This window comes from Spermophilus citellus (genome assembly GCF_964194105.1).
Source record: "Spermophilus citellus genome assembly, chromosome: 14".
NCBI lineage: Eukaryota > Metazoa > Chordata > Mammalia > Rodentia > Sciuridae > Spermophilus > Spermophilus citellus.
The window spans coordinates 4,043,894-4,065,553 of NC_138194.1; positions in this window are offsets into that span (position 1 = coordinate 4,043,894).

A 21,660-nucleotide genomic window follows, 5' to 3' on the forward strand; every position below is an offset into this window, starting at 1 on the left:
AATGTAATAGGTGCAACATAATAATAATTTTATTATCAAAGTATTGGATGTGGTAAAGTAAAATACAGTTGCTGATGAATTATTCCCTTTTACAAGTGGATATTCAAGAGGTTTACACTTTTTTGAATATATCCTTTCATAAGATATTTATACCTACAAAAATAAAAGATTCGGTTTATTACTTAGTAGACTAACTCATGACTTTACAGGGTTAAATTAAGCTTTGAATTTACTTAATGAAGTATTACATGTTATATAAATTAGAAATTGTAAATCACTTTGAAGATATAATAGTTTGGAGTACTTCATTAAACCACATTATGTTAGTATCCAGGCCAAGAAAGTTTTATAATAATACTCAATAATTTTAGAGTTTTAAACTTCCTTATGATTCCGTTGGCAAAGAGAATTCCTAGTATGGAAAAAAGTTCTGAAAGCAAGATTTTTATTGTAATAGAACTTTATTTTTAGGTTTTTGAATGTAATAGCTTAATGGTAAAAATCTTATTTTAGTAAATGAATTGTGCATCTGTTAAAATGTTCTTTTTGTCTTAAATGTTAGAAAATTGTTCTTTATTTTTTATAGCTGTAGTCTGGGTACTATAGTACTACACTATCAGATTTTACAATCTAGAATTATGGATTGTCTGACTGAATGTGATACTTCTTTGCAGATTCTACAACTTGGCCTCCCACTTGGCCTTTTATTATGAGAAAGTTAGCCAAAATGTTGACTTCCTTGTGCATTTGTATTTACATATGGCCAAATGCTCAGAACACTCACCCCTCCCCCCCATTTCTTGTTCCCATTTCTTGCCTCTTCAGAGGCATGATTCCCATCCACTCCATTTAGAGCGATTGACTTTTTGTTTTCTAATTATTTACTCCTCTAGCAATCAGGAGTCTCATTTATTATTGGCATTTTCTGGAGAAAGTATTTTCCAGATTTATGATTGATAAAATTTTAAAAATATGTTCCTGTTTAGAACTGGAGGTATACCTCAGTAATGGAGTGTTTCCTATCATGTGCAAAGTCCTGATTTCTGAGTTAATCCTTCTATTGTTATGAAATAAAAGGCCTGATTTTTTGTTTAGAATTTAAAATGATTGCAGAGGTGAAATAGGCAGAGCTAGGCAGAGGTACCTTTTCTCTGATCTTGAAATTAAATTGTGGGTATGTTTAGCCCTAAAGATTAATATGTGTGCGTTTATACAGAGATGTTGATGAGAGAAAATGGAGAATTGGCCTGAGGTGCTCTCCCATATAACTATTTACAACCCACCATATAGTGGTATGTAAGCCTTGTCATGGTTTTCATATCATCACTGTCCATGCCATAATGAAGCAGAATTGTCTATGTCACAAAAATCTCCAGTCATAGTAGTAGGTTTTCAGCAGCCATGCAGCAGCCATTTCAAATATGGAAGAAATATGGTTGGGTGGGTAGATACTTAGTTGACCACTGAGAAACTTCTTGGTAGGAATAGCAGGTAGGTTGCAGGAGAAGGGTAGGTAAATTAAAGAACTTTCTCATTTACTATTTGTGTCTAGAGGTGATCTAACAACATGTAACAAAAACCTATTAAAATGTATGAGAACTTTAGAAATTGGAGATTTGCCGAAATAAATTTAGATTTAACTATATAAGATAATAATATAGTCCTTTATTAAGATGGTATATCTTTTACACAAATATGATCAGTGATATCATATTTCATTAAATAGATTGGATTACCTTCCAGTTCTGTTAAGAATATTTTTTCATATTTATTGAGTACTATGGTTTTGTGCTTTTATTTAACATTGTCATCTACTCATATTCAAAATCAAATTATATTTTTCAAGTAGGCTAACATAAAGACTAATATTTGAAATATGTGAGGTAATAAAAATTGTTGAGAAAATGAAAAGTAGTATCTCTGAAGCATCTATATAAGTATGTCATATGCCTTAAATAATGGAAAGTATGTAGAATAATTGAGTTATTTTTTTAAAGTCCATTTTCCCTTTCCAGAATTTATAGATGTAATCCTGTCTTCAGGGAAGTTGTATTAAATGTAGAATAGTCAATAATAGCATAGTCATAGTTGTAAGTTTTTAAAGGAATTGTCAATTCTTTTTTTTTTTTTTTGTAGTGGGGTAGATAATAGGGATTAAACTCTGGGGAACTCAACGACTGAGCCACATCCCCAGCCCTGTTTTGTATTTTGGTTAGAGAAGAGGTCTCACTCAGTTGCTTAGCGCCTTACCTTTGCTGAGGCCACCTTTGAACTCCAGATCCTCCTGCCTCAGCCTCCTGAGCCTCTGGTATTACAGGTATGGTATCACCGGCACATGGTGGGAACTGCTAATTCTTAACCATCTCATTTAGGTTCCTAAGGGCTGAAATTTTTAGTTTTATAGTAGCAATGGTTTGGGATACGTACAAAGCCTCTGAGTTGAAAAGGCCTGACTTTTGGAAAGGCAGTATAGTAGGTAAAGAAGCAAACTTTGTTTTTGTATTCTTCTATAGATAATCAAGCATGATATTCAAAAAGTTGTTGCACATTTATACTTTATTCTCACATCCCCCTGTCTGTGATTCCTTAAAATTTTATACATGTTTTTAATTACTATATTATAAACATTTACAGTACGTCTGTGTCATATAGTTTTATAGAACCACCAAATAGAATCATAAGAAAATGTAAAGGTAATATTCCAAATCAAGAAAAATGGACTAAGTATAATATACTTCCTGTGTGTTTGCTTAATTTTCGTAACCTTATGTGTTAGTCAGCTTTCCTTTGCTGTGACAAGTATACCCGACAAGAACAAATTAGAGGAAAAATGTACTTTGGCTCAGGGTTTCAGAGGTTTAGTCCTTGGTCAATTGATGCCATAGCTCTGGGCCCTAGGTGAAGCAGAACATCATGTTTGGAAGGCCATCATGGAAGAAATCTGCTCAGTTCTTGAGAGCCAGAAAGCAGAGAGAGCTTCAGTACAATAAACACCAAGGCATGCCCCCAATGACCTACTTTGTCTAGCCACACCCTGCCATTAATCCATTCAGATTATTAATCCATCAAATGGAGTAATCCACTAATTAGGTCACAGCTGTCATAATCATTTCACCTCTGAACATTCCTACATTGTCTCATAGGTGAGCTTTCAGGAGACACTTTATATCCAAACCACAGCACCATATATTCAGAGGTACATGACAAACTTACTTGCTGTGTATAAGGCAAGTTTACTTAGTCTAACTCTGCTTTAGTGTTCTCTTTTATATACTATAAAGCAAAGAAATGAATTCTGTGTAATTATATGTGAAGTAATGGAAACAAGCCTTATGATATGATTAATTTCATTATTATTATCATCATTAAAGAGGTTGGGGTTTAATTTATCAGTAGTTTTTCAGAATACTTACCAGTGATACCACTGAAAAATTGCATTAGAAAGAGCCAGTTTCAAAACAGTCCTGTATTAGGATTCCCAGATAACTTTTCAAAATATTTTTAATTATGTAATCCTTGAATTAAAGTTTCTCTATTAAAATTGTAAAAGAATCACATTGTTCTAGAAATCCCAATATTACGGGTTGGATTTTCAAAATCACAGACTATGGTTTGGATTTAGATGTCAACAAATTTTCATCTTGGATTGAGGTGTGTGTTGTTTTTTTAAAGTAAAAATTTTAAATACTTTTATAAAGTAAAATCCTTTTGATTATTAATAAAAGTTTCTCTTTCACATAATTATGAATTCACAGAATCTTTTGATTCAATATTATAAAACTATTCTATTTATATTTTCTAAAATGTAATATATATATACTTGGTTATTTGCAAACACATCTATAGGGTTTTTTTTTTCCTTTTAGTTGTAGATGGACACAATCTTTTATTTATGTATATGTGGTGCAGAGGATTAAACCCAGGGCCTCACACATGCTAAGCAAGCACTCTCCACTGAGCCACAACCCCAGCTCCAATAGGTTTTTTTATATGCCTCTATTTTAAAAAGTGGAGAATATTGAATGTTGCTTAGACTTAGTGACTTCATTTTAATAAGGAGAATGTGTGGCAATCATGGTTTGCTGTTTCTGAGGCTAGATCATTAAAGACATCATTGCTTCCACAGTATTTTGTTTTGAAACACTCATGATTATGAAGTCAACTGCTATGTCATGAGGACCTTCAGTCTGCCTAATGAAGAGGTCTATATGGGGAGGAACTAAAGCCTTTTACCAACAGGCAGCACCAACATGCTAGCTGTGTTAATGAGATATGCCAAGCCACAAAGCTTGCTGTGTTAATGAGATATGCCAAGCCACTAAGCTGCTCCCAAATCCCTGCCCCACAAAAACCATGCGACAGATTTCTTTTCTTTAGCCACTGTGTTTTACAATGACAGATGATCGATAATATGTAAAGTCCAAAAATCAAAATGTATAAAAGGGTGTATGAATTAGAAGTAGGGTTTTCTTCCCTGTGGCTGTACTCTATTCATATTCAGTGCATTTTATTAGATTTGACCACTTTCATGAGTTTCTTGCACATCCTTCCAGAAATCTATTCTCTTTTTTTTTCAATATTTTTTTTAGTTGTTGATAGACCTTTATTTTATTTATTTGTATGTGGTGCTGAGGATCGAACCCAGTGCCTCACACATGCCACATGAATGCACAACCATTGATCTACAGCCCAGCCCTCAGAAATCTAATCTATTACAACCATGTGCAAGTCTATTATGTATATTTTTATGTATTAGCACACTTTACCATTAATCCATATACAATTTTGTAATCCAACAACCCCCTCCCCCCAAAAAAGTGTCTTGGAGCTTGCACCTTATCAATACAAAATAGGTATGACTAATTCTTTTCAATGGCCATACTAGTTCATTCAGTGACTGTATTATAATTTCCTTAATGAATCTTTTATTGTTGCACATTTAAGTGGTTTATATAGATTCTTCAGGGAGTACCTTAGTATACAAGTCATTTTTCATCTGTGTAAATATATTGTTAAAATATATTCATGTAAGTAGAATTGCTGACTCAAAGGGGCATAGACATTGTAAATTTTATCGAAGTTGCCAGATTTCTCCATATAAACATTTGCCAGTTTTATTTCTACTAGAATTAAATGAGCATGTTTATTTTAATACATCTTCAACAATTCAGAGAATATTCATTGTGCTCTTTTACCAGTGTGATCTAAAAAAAAATACCCTATTGAAAGTCTGCATTCACAATTTTCTGATGAAATCAAGTTCTTGGATGAAATAAACTATTTTCCAAGTCAGTTGCTGAAATTCACTTTAAAAAGAAAATAATATCCAAATAAGAAATGGAGCAGGATATTAAAGAATTTTCTCTCCACAAGAGAGCTGTGAGTCCTGGAAAAATAAAAAAATAAAAACCTTTAAGGAGCAGACAGTTCTAAGATACTTCTAATTCATTCTGAAGCTTCTGGAACAAAGTATCTAGATTGCATTTTATAAGCTGGTCTCACATTGATACCATAACCCAAGGAAGAAAAAGAAAAGAAGCCTAGAAAGCATAAAGCTAAAAGGAAACTACAGATTAAGGTTACTGTTGTTGTAAAAGTATTTGAAAGCAGAATCTAGTACCACATTAATAATGGAAAATGAGAGCTGAGAATATAGCCTAGTAGTAGAGAAGTTGCTGACCATGTGTGAGGCCCTAGGCTGGATCCTCAGTGTCAAAAAAATCGTAATAATGAGGATGAACAATGACCAAGTTGGGAAGCAGGGTTAATAGTTGGAATGCAAGAATGACTCATTACTGAAGCAAAAAGAGAAAATACAATTTTCTGTATAGATGCTAAATAAATAAAAATAAATAAATAAATAAAAGGAATCCACTTAGTAGCTGGGAATGTAGCTCAGTGGTAGAACCTTAGCCTATCATTTGTAAGAAGACTCTGGGTTCAATTGCCAGTATCACATTTTTTAAAAAAGCATTCATTCATAATAGGTGCAAGTTTCTTTCATATGATAGAGTGTTTCTCTGAACTTTAATGCCAGTGTCACATCCTACAGATAATGTATTTAAATATTCTAATTAAAGTTAAGATTAAGATGAGAATTTCCATATTGCTGCTATGATTTAACAATATACTGAAATTATTAGTCAACTCAGAAGGTAAGTAATAAGACTAAAAATAGGTACATAAAATTAACACTATCATTGTTAATTCTGGCCTGGAAAACCCAATAAGTTATGTGAAAAAAACTACTAAAAATAGATTCAATAAATTCACTGGATTTAAAGTTAAATATTTGAAGCACTTAAATTGAAGCGCATAAATTAAAGCACTTAATATGCTACATAGATAAATTATAAATGAAATTTATAATAATAGCAAACAAAAAGATAATAACTTTCAGACTTTGTTTTTATCTCTAATTTCTTCTATCTCTGCTCCCTTCCATTCCTAATTTATATTTTCTATTTCTTCATTTTCTCTTGTTTTTAGTTTTATTTTTTATACCTACTCATTTTGAGCTATCGGATTTAATACCAGAAGTCATACAACTAATATTTTATACCAGTATTGTAGTTTAAGTTTAAAATTATAAAAATAAGGCACTCTTTTGCTATAACTTGCTTTTCAGACAGAAGAATTTTATATACCAACACGTGTTTTGGAAGTTTTGAGTAATGCTTCTAATTTTGAAAACCCTTTTTGACTTTTCATACAAACGAGATACTTTTAAATAAATGCAGTGTTTAATATAATGATCAATATAAGTAATAATGATGGTATCGTTCATTTTAGTTCAATTGAAATAGCAAAACCAGAATAATTCAATTATATTTTCTAGAAGAATAATGAGAAATAAAGCAGTGACGATCCTATAACAGCCTATATTTTCATATCTTTAACTCAAATAATTTCTTGCCATATTTCTTGAATTTTACATTTGCTAGTAATATTTTAGTTAAAGTAAAATTAACCATATGATTTGATTACTGATCATAGTCTGTCAAATTCATGCTGTCTTAAAAATTATTGCTGATAGCAACATCATATAAGAGGGGTATGCAGTTATAAAAGACCCTAGCATGAGTGTACAGCTTTTAAAAAAAAGTTTATTAATATTGTTTCTATCACCAGTAATTTTTAGTAGCATAGCACAAAGAACTGTATGTAGTGTGATGGTGAGACATGAAAAGGTGAATTTAGGAGTAGCCTTCCAGCTCTAGAATTTATTACCATCTGGTCCCTTTGCAGGCTATTATAATTATTCATGGAAATGTTTTCAACACAAAAAAGCATGGTTTGTACATTGGCAGAAAGTAAAAATACCAGTGGTTTATAGCATATGTAGTTTTCGTTGAGTTAGGCAAGGGAAATGAACTGAAGAGCTAATAGAGACTCATTGGTGGTGATGTGGTTTGTTTCAATTTTGTCAGAATCTGTTCATAATGAATAAAATATTGCACAAGAAAAGCTGAAAGTACTAAAAATGCAGTTATTCCATCTGAAGTATCATTTTATCTTTATTTTAACCAGCAAAATGTAAGATAGTCTCAGATAAACTTTGATGTAAATCTCAGGAACAAAATAAGGAATCCATATCAAAGTTGGGGGACTTTTAAAAATGAAAACGTTCATGTAAAAATAATTTTATTTTTCATCATTGATAGAAGGTTAAATGTATTTGTCTTAATGTAATACAAACCTGTTATTTTAAATAATTTCAAGTATATGGTGGACTTATTTCTTTCCCTCTTAAGAAGTAGAAATAGTTCACAATGCTAAAACCAAGTATTTTTTTTTTTATTTCTGCATCCTGAGTTGGAGAGAGGTCTATAACAAAATGAGATGAAAAATCAAAAAATTGAAATCAATCATTACTTTTTTCAGCTGTTTTAAAGAAAAATGCCTAGTGGGCTGGGAATATACAGGAAATTTAAATTTGTGATTGAGAATAAGAAATGCATTTGTGGTTTTAAAAAGAAATACCAGCATGTCACATTAAAATTATGGTGTCTACAGTATTGTACAGTTAACAGGAAAATGTATTACATCAGGGGGTATGTTGCACTTTAGAGAGCTAGTGTGGGGATACGCATGAAGAATATAATGCCATAGAAGGCATGAGCATTAATAATCTAGTCAGAGAGGAAGAATTTTGCTGTCTCCCATGTAACATAAAACAGATGTTCCATTCTATGAAAATCCTTCATACTAAAATGAGTGTTTAGATCACTGGTCAATAGGAGAAACATGAACAATGGCAATTTAATACTTTTGTGGATTTCTCCTGTTTTTGAGTTAATATTGGTGGTGGGAAAAGTGAAGGGATGTCTGCCAAATGTTATTGTTTTTTTGACATTTTAATTTAGAGAACTGAAAGCCTACAGTAAACTATACTAAGTTTTTATTTATTGTGTTTTATTGTGTTTTGCAAATTTAATCCTATTTTCTTTCTCAAAAGCAGTGGTAGAAAAACTAAAATGTTTAGAAATTGTGTGTTCTAATTTAATAAGTTTGAATAAATAGTTAAGTATATCTAAAAGTATTGTTAATTAACTTTAAATGAATTACCTAAACATTAAGGAGATGGCAACTCAAAATAGACATATGCAGAAACATTAGGGATGTTACCACAGGATCCAAAGTATCTTTTCTTTCTTTTTAGTTGTTTTTCTTCGGATTTTTTTTTCATATTTCTAGTTTTAAAATTCAGCTTTTAATGCTTAATAGTACGTAAAAGAGAACAGTAAAGCAGAGTTAGACTAAGTAAACTTGCCTTATACACAGCAAGTAAGTATGTCATGTACCCCTGAATATAGAGTGCTATGGTTTGGATATAAAGTGTCTCCTGAAAGCTCACTTATGAGACAAGGCAGGAATGTTCAGAGATGAAATAATTAGATTATGACAGCCATGACCTAATTAGTTGATTACTCCATTTGATGGATTAACAATCTGATTGGATTAATGGCAGGGTTTGGCTAGAGGAAGTAGGTCATTGAAGGCATGTCTTTGGAGTTTATATTATTCTTGATTCCTTGTACTTAAGCTCTCTCTGCTTTCTGGCTCTCAAGAACTGAGCAGATTTCTTCCATGATGGGCTTCTAAATGTGATGTTCTGCTTCACTTTGGGCCCAGACTTATGATCAAGAACAGCTGATCAAGAACTATTTTTATGTTTGTCTCCACTTTTTGTTCACACAGCTAGCTTTGTTAGTTTTTTGTGTATCTGTGCCTGTTGTCTTACTATTTGATTACCTACAAAAACTTTCTAATAGCACATGTTGAGACATTGTACTTTCCTCTTCAGATCTCTTACTTTAAAATGTTAAATGATAAAAAGATGCATACATAGATGGCTAATAAGCTGTAGAAAATATTTAAATATCATTAACTAATAAAATGTAAATTAAAACTATGTAGAGATGCCATCCATACATAATTTTTTTAGAATTTTTTATTTGTTTTAATTAAGTGTACATGTTGCAGAGTCATATTGGTCGTGTAGTCATATATGTACATAAAGTAATAATATCTGTTTTATTGTACTATATTTCCTATCCCCACATCCCCTCCCCTCCCCTGCCCTCCCATCACCTCGCTCTACCTATTCTGAGGGAATGATATTCTTCCTTAGTGCCTCCTGTCTTATTGTGAATTAGCATCCGCATATTAGAGAAAACATTTGGCCTTTGGTTTTGTGGGATTGGCTTATTTCACTTAGCATGATATTCTCCAACTTCCACCATTAACTGGTCAATGCCACAATTTCACTCTTCTTTAAAGCTGAGTAATCCATAATTACAAGTGCTGGCGAGAAGGCAGAATGACTGTCTTTCATACATTGCTTGTGGGAATTGTTAAATGACAAAGGTATTCTAGAGAACAGCTTGACATTTTGTCTAAAATTAAACATACATTTTCCATATTACCAATCACATTCCTGGGGTTTTTTTCCATATAGAAATGGAAATTTATGTTCATGCAAAGACTTGTGATACAAATATTTATAGCAACTTTATTTGTAAAGTCTTTAACTGAAACATTCCAAATAACCTTCAATATGAATAAACAAACTGATGTATCTGTACAATGCAGTGCTACTCAGCTTTATGAAGGAATTAAGTAGCAATACAACAATTAACCTCAAGGGCATGATACTGAGTGGAAAAAAAGCCAATCTCAAAAGGATTATAGACTAAAAGAGTCCAATTATATAATGATATTAAAATTGTTTACAAAGGAGGTCTTGGAAAATAGACCAGTTGTTGCCAGGGGTTAAGGATAATGGGGGTGTGACTATAGAAGTTGCATGCAAGGGCTTCTTGTGGTGATGCAGTAGTCCCATATCTTATTGTGGAAGAGATTACATATTGGTTTCTCCAGCTGATAAAATTTCATAGAACAATACACAGACACAAATTAAGAGTATGTGTGAAAACTAGTGAATTTTGAGTAGGGTCTGTAATTTAGGATTGACCATTGTAAGTTTCCTGAATTTTATAATGAACTATAGTTGTATAATGTATTAACTGTAGTAGAGGTGGGTGAATGCTACACTGGAGCCTTCTGTACTATTTTTGCAAGTTCTTATAAATCTAAAATTAATATTTGATGATTCAAAAACTCTTATTACTATCTTTGTCTCGTATATGAACTTATTTGATCTTCATTTCAGAATAATCCCATGAAATGTACTTTTAAAGAGTCCTTTTAGACTTTTAAAAGCCTTAAAGGCCATGAAACTATTTGCTTGACAAATAAATTCCATGAACTATTTTTACTTTGCTATTGCTTTCTTTAACCTTTTCATGGAATTCTAGATTATGAAAGAATCAAAATAGATTTTATTTTCAAAATGATACACTTTATAGACCAGTGGATACCCGGCAATTGTTTCAGAACTTTCTGCTATAAATGGAAAATTTTGGTGATCACCAAACTCATTGACTTAAACATAGTCTCCTCTATACTGTTTTGTGCCTTCTCTTGACCTTGTATCTATTTCATGTATCAGTTAAAACATTCCCTCTTCTGGAGGTCGGCCTCCAACACATGTATTTGCTTCAACTCTGTTTGGTGCTACTCCTGTATTGTTTCCATAGCAAGCTGGACTGATTTTATATAGTCAAAAAGTGGCCAAATAGAGGGCAAGGTATTTGCTAAACTGAAACTGTAGCTCTGGGTATACAACTTCAGAATAAATCCTGAATCCTAAATGTACAAATAAATTATTCAAAAAGTGAGACCACACAACCTATCTTATGATATTTAACAGAGATATATTTGTAACTGGTAGAAGAAGAATCACTCCCTACGTGCAAGATCAATTGCTGTTCATTTTATTCACCTGAAGATAAATCATTTTCACAGATTTTGCAGACTTCTCCTTTTCCTGAAAAAAATGATTTATTAAAATGGAGGCTTCTTTACTATATCAACACTGACTTACTCTTCCCTTTATAATATTTCTATATTGAAGGAAGCCAGAGGCCAAAAGTAGTCTTGTCTGTGCTGGCTCAGTATTTCATTCTTATTTTTAAAGGAGTTGATGAAATTCCCTTCTATTCTGAAGGGCCATTTTTCACCTATGTATGAAGGAGTTTAAACTATTTGATTTGATATTAATGCATTATACCTATAAATTGTTTTTAGTTTGGATATAAAAAAGATGGCATTGATTTATATTCATTTAATATAATTTTAGAGCTCAACTCTGTTGATCCGAAAAATAGTTCTTTTTTTTTTTTGTTTTTGGTGAGTGAAGGGGAAAGAAAACGTGGTGTAAAAATACCAGTTAAAATATTAGGAACTGTTTTCAACATTTCATGTGTCTGCATTTTGTACTATTTATGTTATATGACGAAAACTCAATTGTTTCCCTGAATTACTACATAAGTTTTGATAGGTTGAATAATATGACAGTCTTTGTTTATATACCTGGTGACTTCATTTTAAAAAATAGTTTCTGAACATTATCTCTAAAATGCTTTTCTTTAAACCCAACAAAATTCTTTCCTAAAAATATTTCTTAATGATTGTTAACATTAACTCCATTCATTAGACATTTATCAGTATGTCAGAAATTTAAAGTTTTCACAGTAAAATTTTTTATGAGTAACTTGATTGAAGAGCATTTGCTCTCCTTTTATTGTATTATAGTGACATCTAAAATTATAGTTTTTTGCCCAATTAATTTTCTTCTCCTTCATAATATACTGTGACATGTATATTCAAAGTGATGTCCTAGATTTTTTCTATCACATTTGGATTTGCATTTTTTCAATGATTATTCCAAAATTTCTCATACTTGCCCTACTATATTGTATATGTTGAAATGATTTTTGCAGTCGTCATCCCTATTTCTTGCTGTTTTTCTTTTCTTTTGTTCACCTTGACTTCTTCAAAGTTTTTAAATACGATTGGATTTCCTTAATCCAAATTCTGTTGTGCATTGACTGTCATATTTTTTATATTATATAGTTGCTTATGTAATACAAATAATTGTTTTTTGATATTTTGTGTTTATTTATTTGGCACTATTGTATTAAAACTTATTTCCACTAGGTGCAGTTACATGCCTCTGAGCCCAACTACTCTGGAGAGTAAGGCCTGAGGAACACAGGTTTGAGGATAGCCTGGGCAACTTAGTGTGATCTTTTCTCAAAATAAAAAATAAAAAGGGCTGAGGATGTGGCTCAGTGGTAGAGCATTTCTGGTTTCCGTCCCCTGTGCTGAAAAAAATTAAAACCATTTGTTTTGACAGTTGTTCATATGTAAACTTCATTAGTACAGAAATATGGAATGCAAGACAGCCATGCTCAGGTTTGCACAATTCTGGTTAATTGTTACTATATGTGATTTTTCAAATTTTTAAACATTTAGAGAATACTAAAACATACCCTGAGTGCTAATGACATCATTCTTTATATCTTTCTATGACCTCTTCATTTCCTAAATGGAATTAAATTGTTCTGTAATTTTGTTTTCATGCTTTTTAAGAAATAACTTTATTGATATAAAATAATATAAAATAATATAAATAATATAAAATAATATAAATAAAAAATATAAATAATATAAAATAATATAAAATTGTAGTATCCTGTTCTCTCTAAAATGGATTTTTTTTCTTATCAAGTTAAAAAAATTCTAAAATCTTATTAGAATTAATTTTAAAATATTTCCATAATACTGTTTTCAAGTTGTTTATTTTAACTTTAACTTATAACCAAAAGCATATACTTTAATACATCTTCGAGGCAGATGGTTAAATATTTGATTCGACATTAAAATTACTTTTCTAATTTGTACTAGATTTTTGCTAAATGATAAATAAAACGCTAAATAGTTTAATGTATTGGGAGGTCTTGACAACAGAAAATGACCTGCCACTTTATAGATTCCTGTGCCTTAAATGCTTCCTAACTCCAGTAAAGGAAAGCTGTTAAGCTTTAAGTGCTCTGTCATATTTGCAGGCTTTTATAGTAGAAGAGAACAGCAGTCAGCAATGATGATGGAAAACGATGGCAGGTAGACTTAAAAACACCATAAAGCACAGACGATTGTGTGTAATGCCTTGAATTGAATCCTTTTTGAATGAAATGATCAGCCATATGTGCCACTCTTATGGACCCTGTAAGAAGAGGAGAAGAAATGTGCCCTAATGCTAACTGTGCATGAAATTGCAGTGTTAGGAGATATTGACCAGATGTTTCAATCTCAACAAATAGCTTGTTATGTGACTGAGTGAAAATATCTTTGCTGCTTTGATCACATACACCTTGAAGGAAGGGGTAATTTAATAGAAGCTGTCATAGTTCATCATTGTCAATAAACTTTGACTTGACCTTTGCCTCATGTTTTTGATGTTGCTGCTGATAGGTGTTGATGGGCAGCTGTTTACTGCCTTGAGGGATTTTTGCTTTTTATAAACCATATGCTAGAAACAGTAAAGAAATAGGATTTTTGTCCATTCTTTTCTTGCTCTTTGGTTACTAGTTGGCATACTTCTCTGGATTTTATAGAATTTCTGGGCAGAAGCATCTGAGTGACATTCTTACTTCAAAAGACCACTGGTTTTTCTGTAGAGATTTTTTTCGTTTCCTCACTTTTCAGTCCCATTTTTAGTTTGCCACAACTTCTAAGGTGATTTTTTTTCTTGTTTCAAATACAAAACATTCTTGTAGCTAAAAGTATTAGATCTTTTAGAACATCACTGTAATTTCCTGACATGGACAATTAAGGACATTAATAGCTAGAGAGATTAAGTTACTTACATAGTTTCACACAATTACTTCTTTCTAGACTAGCTCTGTAGCCCAGTTCTGACCACACTCCTTCTGTGCTTTTCATTCTTAATATCTAGAGTAATAAGTGGATACTATTTAAAATCAGACAGAACTTGGTCTGCTGCCGACCTATCCTCTCTGATTTTTCACTTGTAAATTGTGGTAAGATAAATACCTACTTTATGTTTGGTCGTTTGGATTCAATAACATGGTAGGTAAAGCACTAGCCTCATATCCAACATATATTAAGTACGTAGTAAGTAATTTAACTCTTAACTGTTAATTGTTTCTAACTCGTCTTTGGCTAATCATAGTGTTTTGTAGCTGGATCTTTAGCTTATACTTGGTTTTAGCACAGTTTTTCTTAAGTTTACATAAGAAAGTATTTGAAATATATAGGAAAAATGATAATGTGATTTTTAAAACTATTTTAATATAATTTTGATAAAGGTGTAAGATAAATAGTTCTTTAAAGAAGATGGCAGTAATAACCTGCTTTGGAATTTAAAGAACTATTTATCTATTTATCTACTGCAATCTTCTTTAATTTGTATATGGTAGTTGTAGTAGTTTTTTAAATATTGGGAGAACATAGAAATAGATTCCAAAATGCCCATTTGATAGAAATCTTGGTCCTTCAGTGCTCCTGGTGATAATAAAAATGTGAAGCTTATTATAACACCACACCATTTGCTCTATTGTTAGGATCCAGTATAAGTCTTTTATGTTTATTTAATATCTTCAGATGAAACTGTTTTCTTGGTTAATTTGATACAATCCTATAACTTTGTTATTCTTTTGCTTAAAACAAAAAAGGCTTTCTCCTGACTATATCTTTGTTGTGTCTACAATCCCCCCCACACACACACACTCTGTGGTCTGGATGGTCTAGACTCTTTCAGTAATCTGATAAAATCTGTAATCCTCTTCTGAAAACTACAGCAAAGTTCTCTTGCAATTTAAGGAAGTTTTTTGCACCCCCCCACACCTTTCTCCCACTTATACCCTGCCATGTAAGGGTTCAGGGGGCTTCAGGCAGGCTTAGAAAATAAAATTCAAACTCCCTTTTAAGGCTAAGGGTATAGCTTGGGCAGAGCGCTTGTCTAGCTAGCATGTATGAGGCACTGGGTTTGATCCTTAGCACTACATTAAAAAAAATAAAATAAAAATAAAGGCATGCTGTCCATGTACAAATACAAAAAAAATTTTAAAGAATGATTTTAAGTATTTTACAGTTTTCCTAAGAAATAATAACAATGTTAACAATGCTGATACAATATTTACAACAGTAGTTTTTTTTTTTTCCCATTGGTGCGTTATAATTATAGGTAATAGTGGAATTCATTATGCCATCGTCATACATGGACACAACATATTTTGCTTAATTTTCTCTCCCCCACTGTAACTTCCTTTACTCTGTCCTCCTCCCTCCCCATGATCCACATGTTCTACTGCACTGATCTCACTTCTATTATTATTTTAATTAGTGCATTATCATCATATGTATAAGTGCAGTTCATTATGGTTTATTTGTACACAAACAGCATAATTTGGTAGGTTTTATTGTCTAGTACTTCCTCATGACTTTCCCTCCTCTTTCCCTCTGGATCCCCTCCTTTTACTTTGTTGGCCTCCTTTATGGTTTTGTGAGATTCCCAGCCCTTTTTTTAAATTTATTTTCTCTCTTCTCCACTCTCCTCCGTGCCTCTCTCCCCAGCATATGAGAAAACATTTGATCCTTTACTTTCTGAGCCTGCTTATTTCACTTAGCATTATGTTCTCCAGTTCTATCCATTTACTAGCAAATGACATAATTTCATTTTTCTTTATGGCTGAGTAAAACTTTATTATGTATATATTCCTTTTTTTAACTTTAGGTGGACACAATATCTTTATTTTACACTTACGTAGTGTTGAGGATCGAACCCAGTAACTCGTGCATGCTACGCAAGCGCTCTACCACTGAGCCACAACCCCAGCCCATATTCCATATTTTCTCTATCCTTTCGTCTGTTGGGTATTTAGACTGGTTCATAATTTATCTATACAATAGCTGTTTTCATAGTAATAATTAAAAATTGTTCTGTGCAAAACTCATGCCAGGTTATATGCTGAATCTTTATCCTATATTAGTGGTTATTTTATTAGTGATATCCAAATAGAATAGAATAAGTTTAATGTTTTTTTATGTACTTTAGAAAATACTGTAGTTTTAGAATGCAATTTTAAAGAAGAAATTAAATATTTTGATACTTCAACCCTTTCTTGTTCATCTTTGTATTTAAAAGTACCCAAATCCTTTTTTGAAATACTGAATTTACTTTTAGTTTCCTAATTGTCTAAGTTTGTCTGTCTGTCTCTCTTTCTCTTCCTCCTCCTCCTCCCACAACTGAAGCCAGACTTGGTGGTGCAAGCCTGTAATTCCAGGAATTTAGAAAGTTGAAGTATGAGGATCACAAGTTCAAAGCCAGTTTAGCAACTTAGTGAGATCCTCAGCAACTTAGTGAGATCCTGTCTCAAAATAAAAAATAAAAGGGCTGAAGATGTAGCTGGGTTCAATGGCTAGTACTACCAAAAAAAAAAAAAAAAAAGAATTATCTCACCCAAGACCTGTATATCTCCTACTTCCTACTTATAGTTGTAGGGGAAAAAATATCTTTTTTTTCCTGTCTTCTAAATTATGAATTAGGGCCAATGTACCAAAAAAAGACAGGTTTACAAAAAAATACGGATTTATTTAATGTAGGTTTTACATGATGTGGAGGCTTCTTAAATGAAATGAAAGACAGATTTTGATACTAAGTTTGATGAAAAGTAGAGAGTTGTGGGAATATATGATGGTACAAATCAGGTATGAGCTAGGAGTAGTAAATCGGGAAAGTCAGCAAGGCTTCTCTTTGTCTTCAAAAGCATCTCAGTGTCCTGCCTTCTTCTAAGATAAGGGTGTTCCCTTCTTCCAGGTAATAGAATACCTCTCACATGAGGGAGGGATCAGAAAGTCCTTTCTGCACTTCTGTTCTTTAATTTCCTTTAGCTTAAAATATTCAGTATGCCAAGTGCCATGATGTGTGGTATGGTGTCCTAAACCCCTCATAGCTAAATATCCATTGAGAGAAGTTTCCTCATATTTCTCAGAAAGTTTTCTTTGGCTATTTCCAGAGTCTGAGTAGGTCCTTCTACTATGTGCTCGACAGCTTCTGTGTATGTACATCTCAATGAATAAATGGTAACATACTTTAGTCTGTAATATTGATTGGAATGTAGCAGCCACTTTTTAGATTTAGGAATGTACCCTACAACTGTTAAAGAACTAAGAAAGTAGTCTGTGGAACAGAAAATTATAGTTAAATGAAAATAATTTTATAATAGGAATGATAGAGTTTGCTATGGCAACATAGAACTTGGACATCTAGACTAGAGTTCAGGAAATTATTGCTCATGAAAATAAGACCTAAAACCTAAATAGGAAGCTAGAAAGAACAGGAGACAGAATAAGTACTGGAACATTGAAGAGTGTTAATACCTTATAATGAACTCAGAGAAGCAGTTGATGGTTCATTCACTAAGTTATTTACATTTGAACTTTGCTTAAGAAATTTGTGTAACTATTGAAGGATGCTTTAGGAAAACCATTCAAATTGCAGTGGATTGGAAGAAAACTAAATAGAAGGTAGGGAGATGAGTTAAGCTTTTGCAAATGGTTATGGGAGCAGAGAGAAGGGGAGGTACTGTTTATGGTTAAACATTTCTTTTTGAAATAATGAAAATGTCCTGGGCTTTGATAATGGTGATGGTTGCACAACCTTGTGAATATACAGAAACCAACTGAATTGTACATTTTAAGGTAGTAAACTTTATGGAACATGAAGATGTTTTAGTTTTTTAAAAATTTAAAAGGAACTTTGCAGTAGTCTTAATTGAGAAGTTGGGAGCTTTGGTGAAAGTGATGATAGAAATAGATCAATTTAATAGGCTAAAACAGGACTCAGTAGGTATTAAGGTATTCAGGTCGGACATCTAAAGACAGGTCTAAAGTTAAAATAGAGATGAAGAGTCTCAGCATATAGATGATAATTGAAACCATGGGAGCAGATTAGGTCATATTCAGAGGAATTGTATAGCAAGAGACACTGTACAATAATGTCAAACAAATATTAGGGAAGTAAAAATATTGATAGAATGAATTGGGGTAATATATAGACTAAGAATTCTTTTCATATTTCAACAGTTTTCTTTTATCATTATCATTAGTACTCTATAACAAACACTGCCTTAGTCTCCTTGCTTGCAATACTTATTCAGTCTTCCCAATAATTGTTCAACAAATGACCTGTGATAGAGTAGGTCCTATGCCACCAAATGGATAAATAAACTTGGATCTACCTGAGTTTATGGGGTTTTTTGTTTGTTTGTTTGTTTTTTGTTCTTTTTCCCTAATAGGCTAAAGTTTCCCAAAGTCTGTTCAGAGAAAAAGATGTTAACAGATGCTGGGTACACATGCTTGCCACACGCCTGTAATCCCAATAGCTCTTGAGGCTGAGCAGGAGGATCATGAGTTCAAAGCCAGCCTCAGCAATTTAGCGAGGCTCTATGCAACTCAGTGAGACCCTGTCTCTAAATTAAAAAAAAAAAGGCAAGGGGGCTGGATATGTGACTCACAGGTTGAGTGCCCTTTAGTTCAATCCCAGGTACCAAGAAAAAAAAAGTGTTAATAGGTATTTATGAAGAACAACAAACATACAGTTATTGGGGATAATATTGTTAGCAATTAACTTTTATTAATAGAATGCTTCCTAACGGGAAAAACGGAGCAGTTTTATTAGGAAGGGGACATAAAATAGAAGGTATTGAGCAAGAATGAGTTCTTAATATTTATGAAAATCTTGTATTCCACCTTGTTTCTCATGGTTGTATCAGAGCCCTCTATGAATAATCAGTTCTTCCATAAAACAGTGTGATAGATGGTATTTTCCTAATCAGTCTCCTTCAGTTTTGATTTCCTCATCACCCTTTGCAGTGTGCTTGTTGCTCTTTCCCAGTTTTGACATTTAATTTCTTTTAGTTGTGCTTTGCAGTTTTCCTGAAATACCTCAGGTATAAAATTTCTTTGACTTACCTTGCAACTATTTTAGTATCTAGGTGTCATTCTTCATCTTCATCATGTCATTCTTCATCTTCATCACTTATGAATTGAATTAAAAGTATAAGGTATTTTCTTAGAAATTACTGTCTCTTAGGTATCATTGGCAGTTACATTGTCCTAAATGCTGTATCTAGGTGATGAAGAAGAAATTCATCTGGAAGGTGAAGTTAATAGAATCCTTCCATGTGTTGTTAAAAGACTTTTAATGTGAAATTTTATGTGTCATTTATTCAGTACCTATTTAAATTCAATTGTAAGTTTTCTCCTTGTTCCTTACCTTAGTGAGGCACCATGCCTTATAATCTCAATCCTTTGCTCAAAACCCTTTTTGAGCTCTCTTCTACCTACAGAATGCAGTTTAAACTTTTTAAAGTGACATTTAATTATCTGGTCTAGGCCTACCTTTCCCCTTAGGCAGTAACCTCCTACCTAGTTGCTTTGTCATTCTACTCCTAATTTTCTTTTATTTCTCTTTTTCATTGTTTTTGTTAGCAGTATACTCTTGTTTCCCAAACTGTGTGCTCCTAAGTTCCCTAGGGTGCTATAACAAACCCACATAGTCTGCAGGATATATAAATTTTCACGAGCAGGCCTTTGAGCCAGTGGAGGCTGAATTCAGATTCTGACTTCATCATTTCCAGCTTTGTGATCTTTAGCAAGTTACTTCCTCTCTTTAGGTGTCATCTCTCTTGGCGGATTGGCCTTAACCATACTGAAGAGGAGAAAGGGCAACCTTTCCCTTGGAGAACATCAGACATTGAGGTGGAGGAAGCCCGGTTGCTCGAATGTGGATGCCTGTGGATGTTCTGCCTTGAGGCTCTGGCTCTGCTGGAGATTCTGAAGAGGGATTGAGGGAAAGGCCAGTGTGGGGTCTCGGGTACGGGCCATGTGAGCGTGATGAGGCCTGGGGCTCGGCTTGTAGCTAGAGGCCAAGAGTGCAGAGGTCTCACTAAGGATCTAGTTGTGATGGCCATGCAAGGCTTGCGAGTGGACAGAGGTGGATGCTGTCCCACCCTTCCTGGTTGCCTTGTGTTTCTGTTCACAGTAGTTCTTCTGCCTGCTGCTGCTTCTCTCTTGCTGTACCCACTGATCCAAGACATGCCTGTTTTTCAGGCCCCATTGAGTTTTCCTTTCTCCACAAGTGTCTTAGGCAAATGTGCTTCCTGAATCATGCTGTTCTCCTCCATTCTACTCATTTTGCAAGTATGTAGTTCATGTGACTGTCAGTGCAAACTCTAATCATCTTTTCTTGTGGTTTTACTTCTATTTTTCTCGGTTTTCCAACTAGATAGTAAGCTCAGCAGTGCAAGTCTTCATCCATGTAGCCACGGATCTCCCAACATTGACCAGGCGCCCAGCCTGCACCAACGCTGTGTTAATAGCTTTCACACAGTTACCACTTTATCCCTCACAGAACAGTGACGGTGATTACTATAGTTTCATAGATTTTTCTTTGAGCCCTAGATTTTTTACTCATTTGTCCACAAATATAGGGCCTGAATTTCACAGTAAGTGGGAGATCTGGATTTAAGTGCTGTCCCAAGCCTAATTGTCCTTACACAGAGAGGATGCTCTCAAGGTTGACCATGCCTGTTACTTGTTTTGTATTCATCAGATAATCCAGCTATGCGCTCCACATGTAATTAAAACTTAATAAATCTTGATTAAGTCTTTGGAAAGGGCACAGTAGGGAGGCTTTCCAAGACTATCCCTTCACTTTTAACTTAATCTCTCCCCTTCAGACATGCTGAATGGAGTTTAAGATGAGAAGTGATTTAAATGCTTGTGGATTTTGTTGACCATTCTATGACAGCTCTCATGATCAACAGGATTTGGGGGATGGCTGAACTGTCTGTGGTTTGCTGGTGTGAACAGGCTTAGGATTTGGCACCTGCTGGTGGGATGGACAAGGATGGGGTCAGAGTCTGAGACTCTGGGCCTTGATCTAGAGTATGCTATTGCTTTTGGAAGATCTCAACATTATCTAGAAATCAATATTTATAGGCTTGGTGGCCAGAAAGCCTGCTTAATAGATGCAGTCAACCCCTGGAAGCCCCCAAAGTATTTTCAGATGAATTCTTCTCTAGCTGAACAGGCTCGGTTTTTAATTATGCCAGGGAGCCTGTTACCAGGGCTGCGTTTGTCTTTCTGTCTGCTGAGCATCCGTGTCATAGTCTCTCCCCAGATCCTGGTGTCTCCATGTGGCCTCTCCACCATCACTACGCCCAG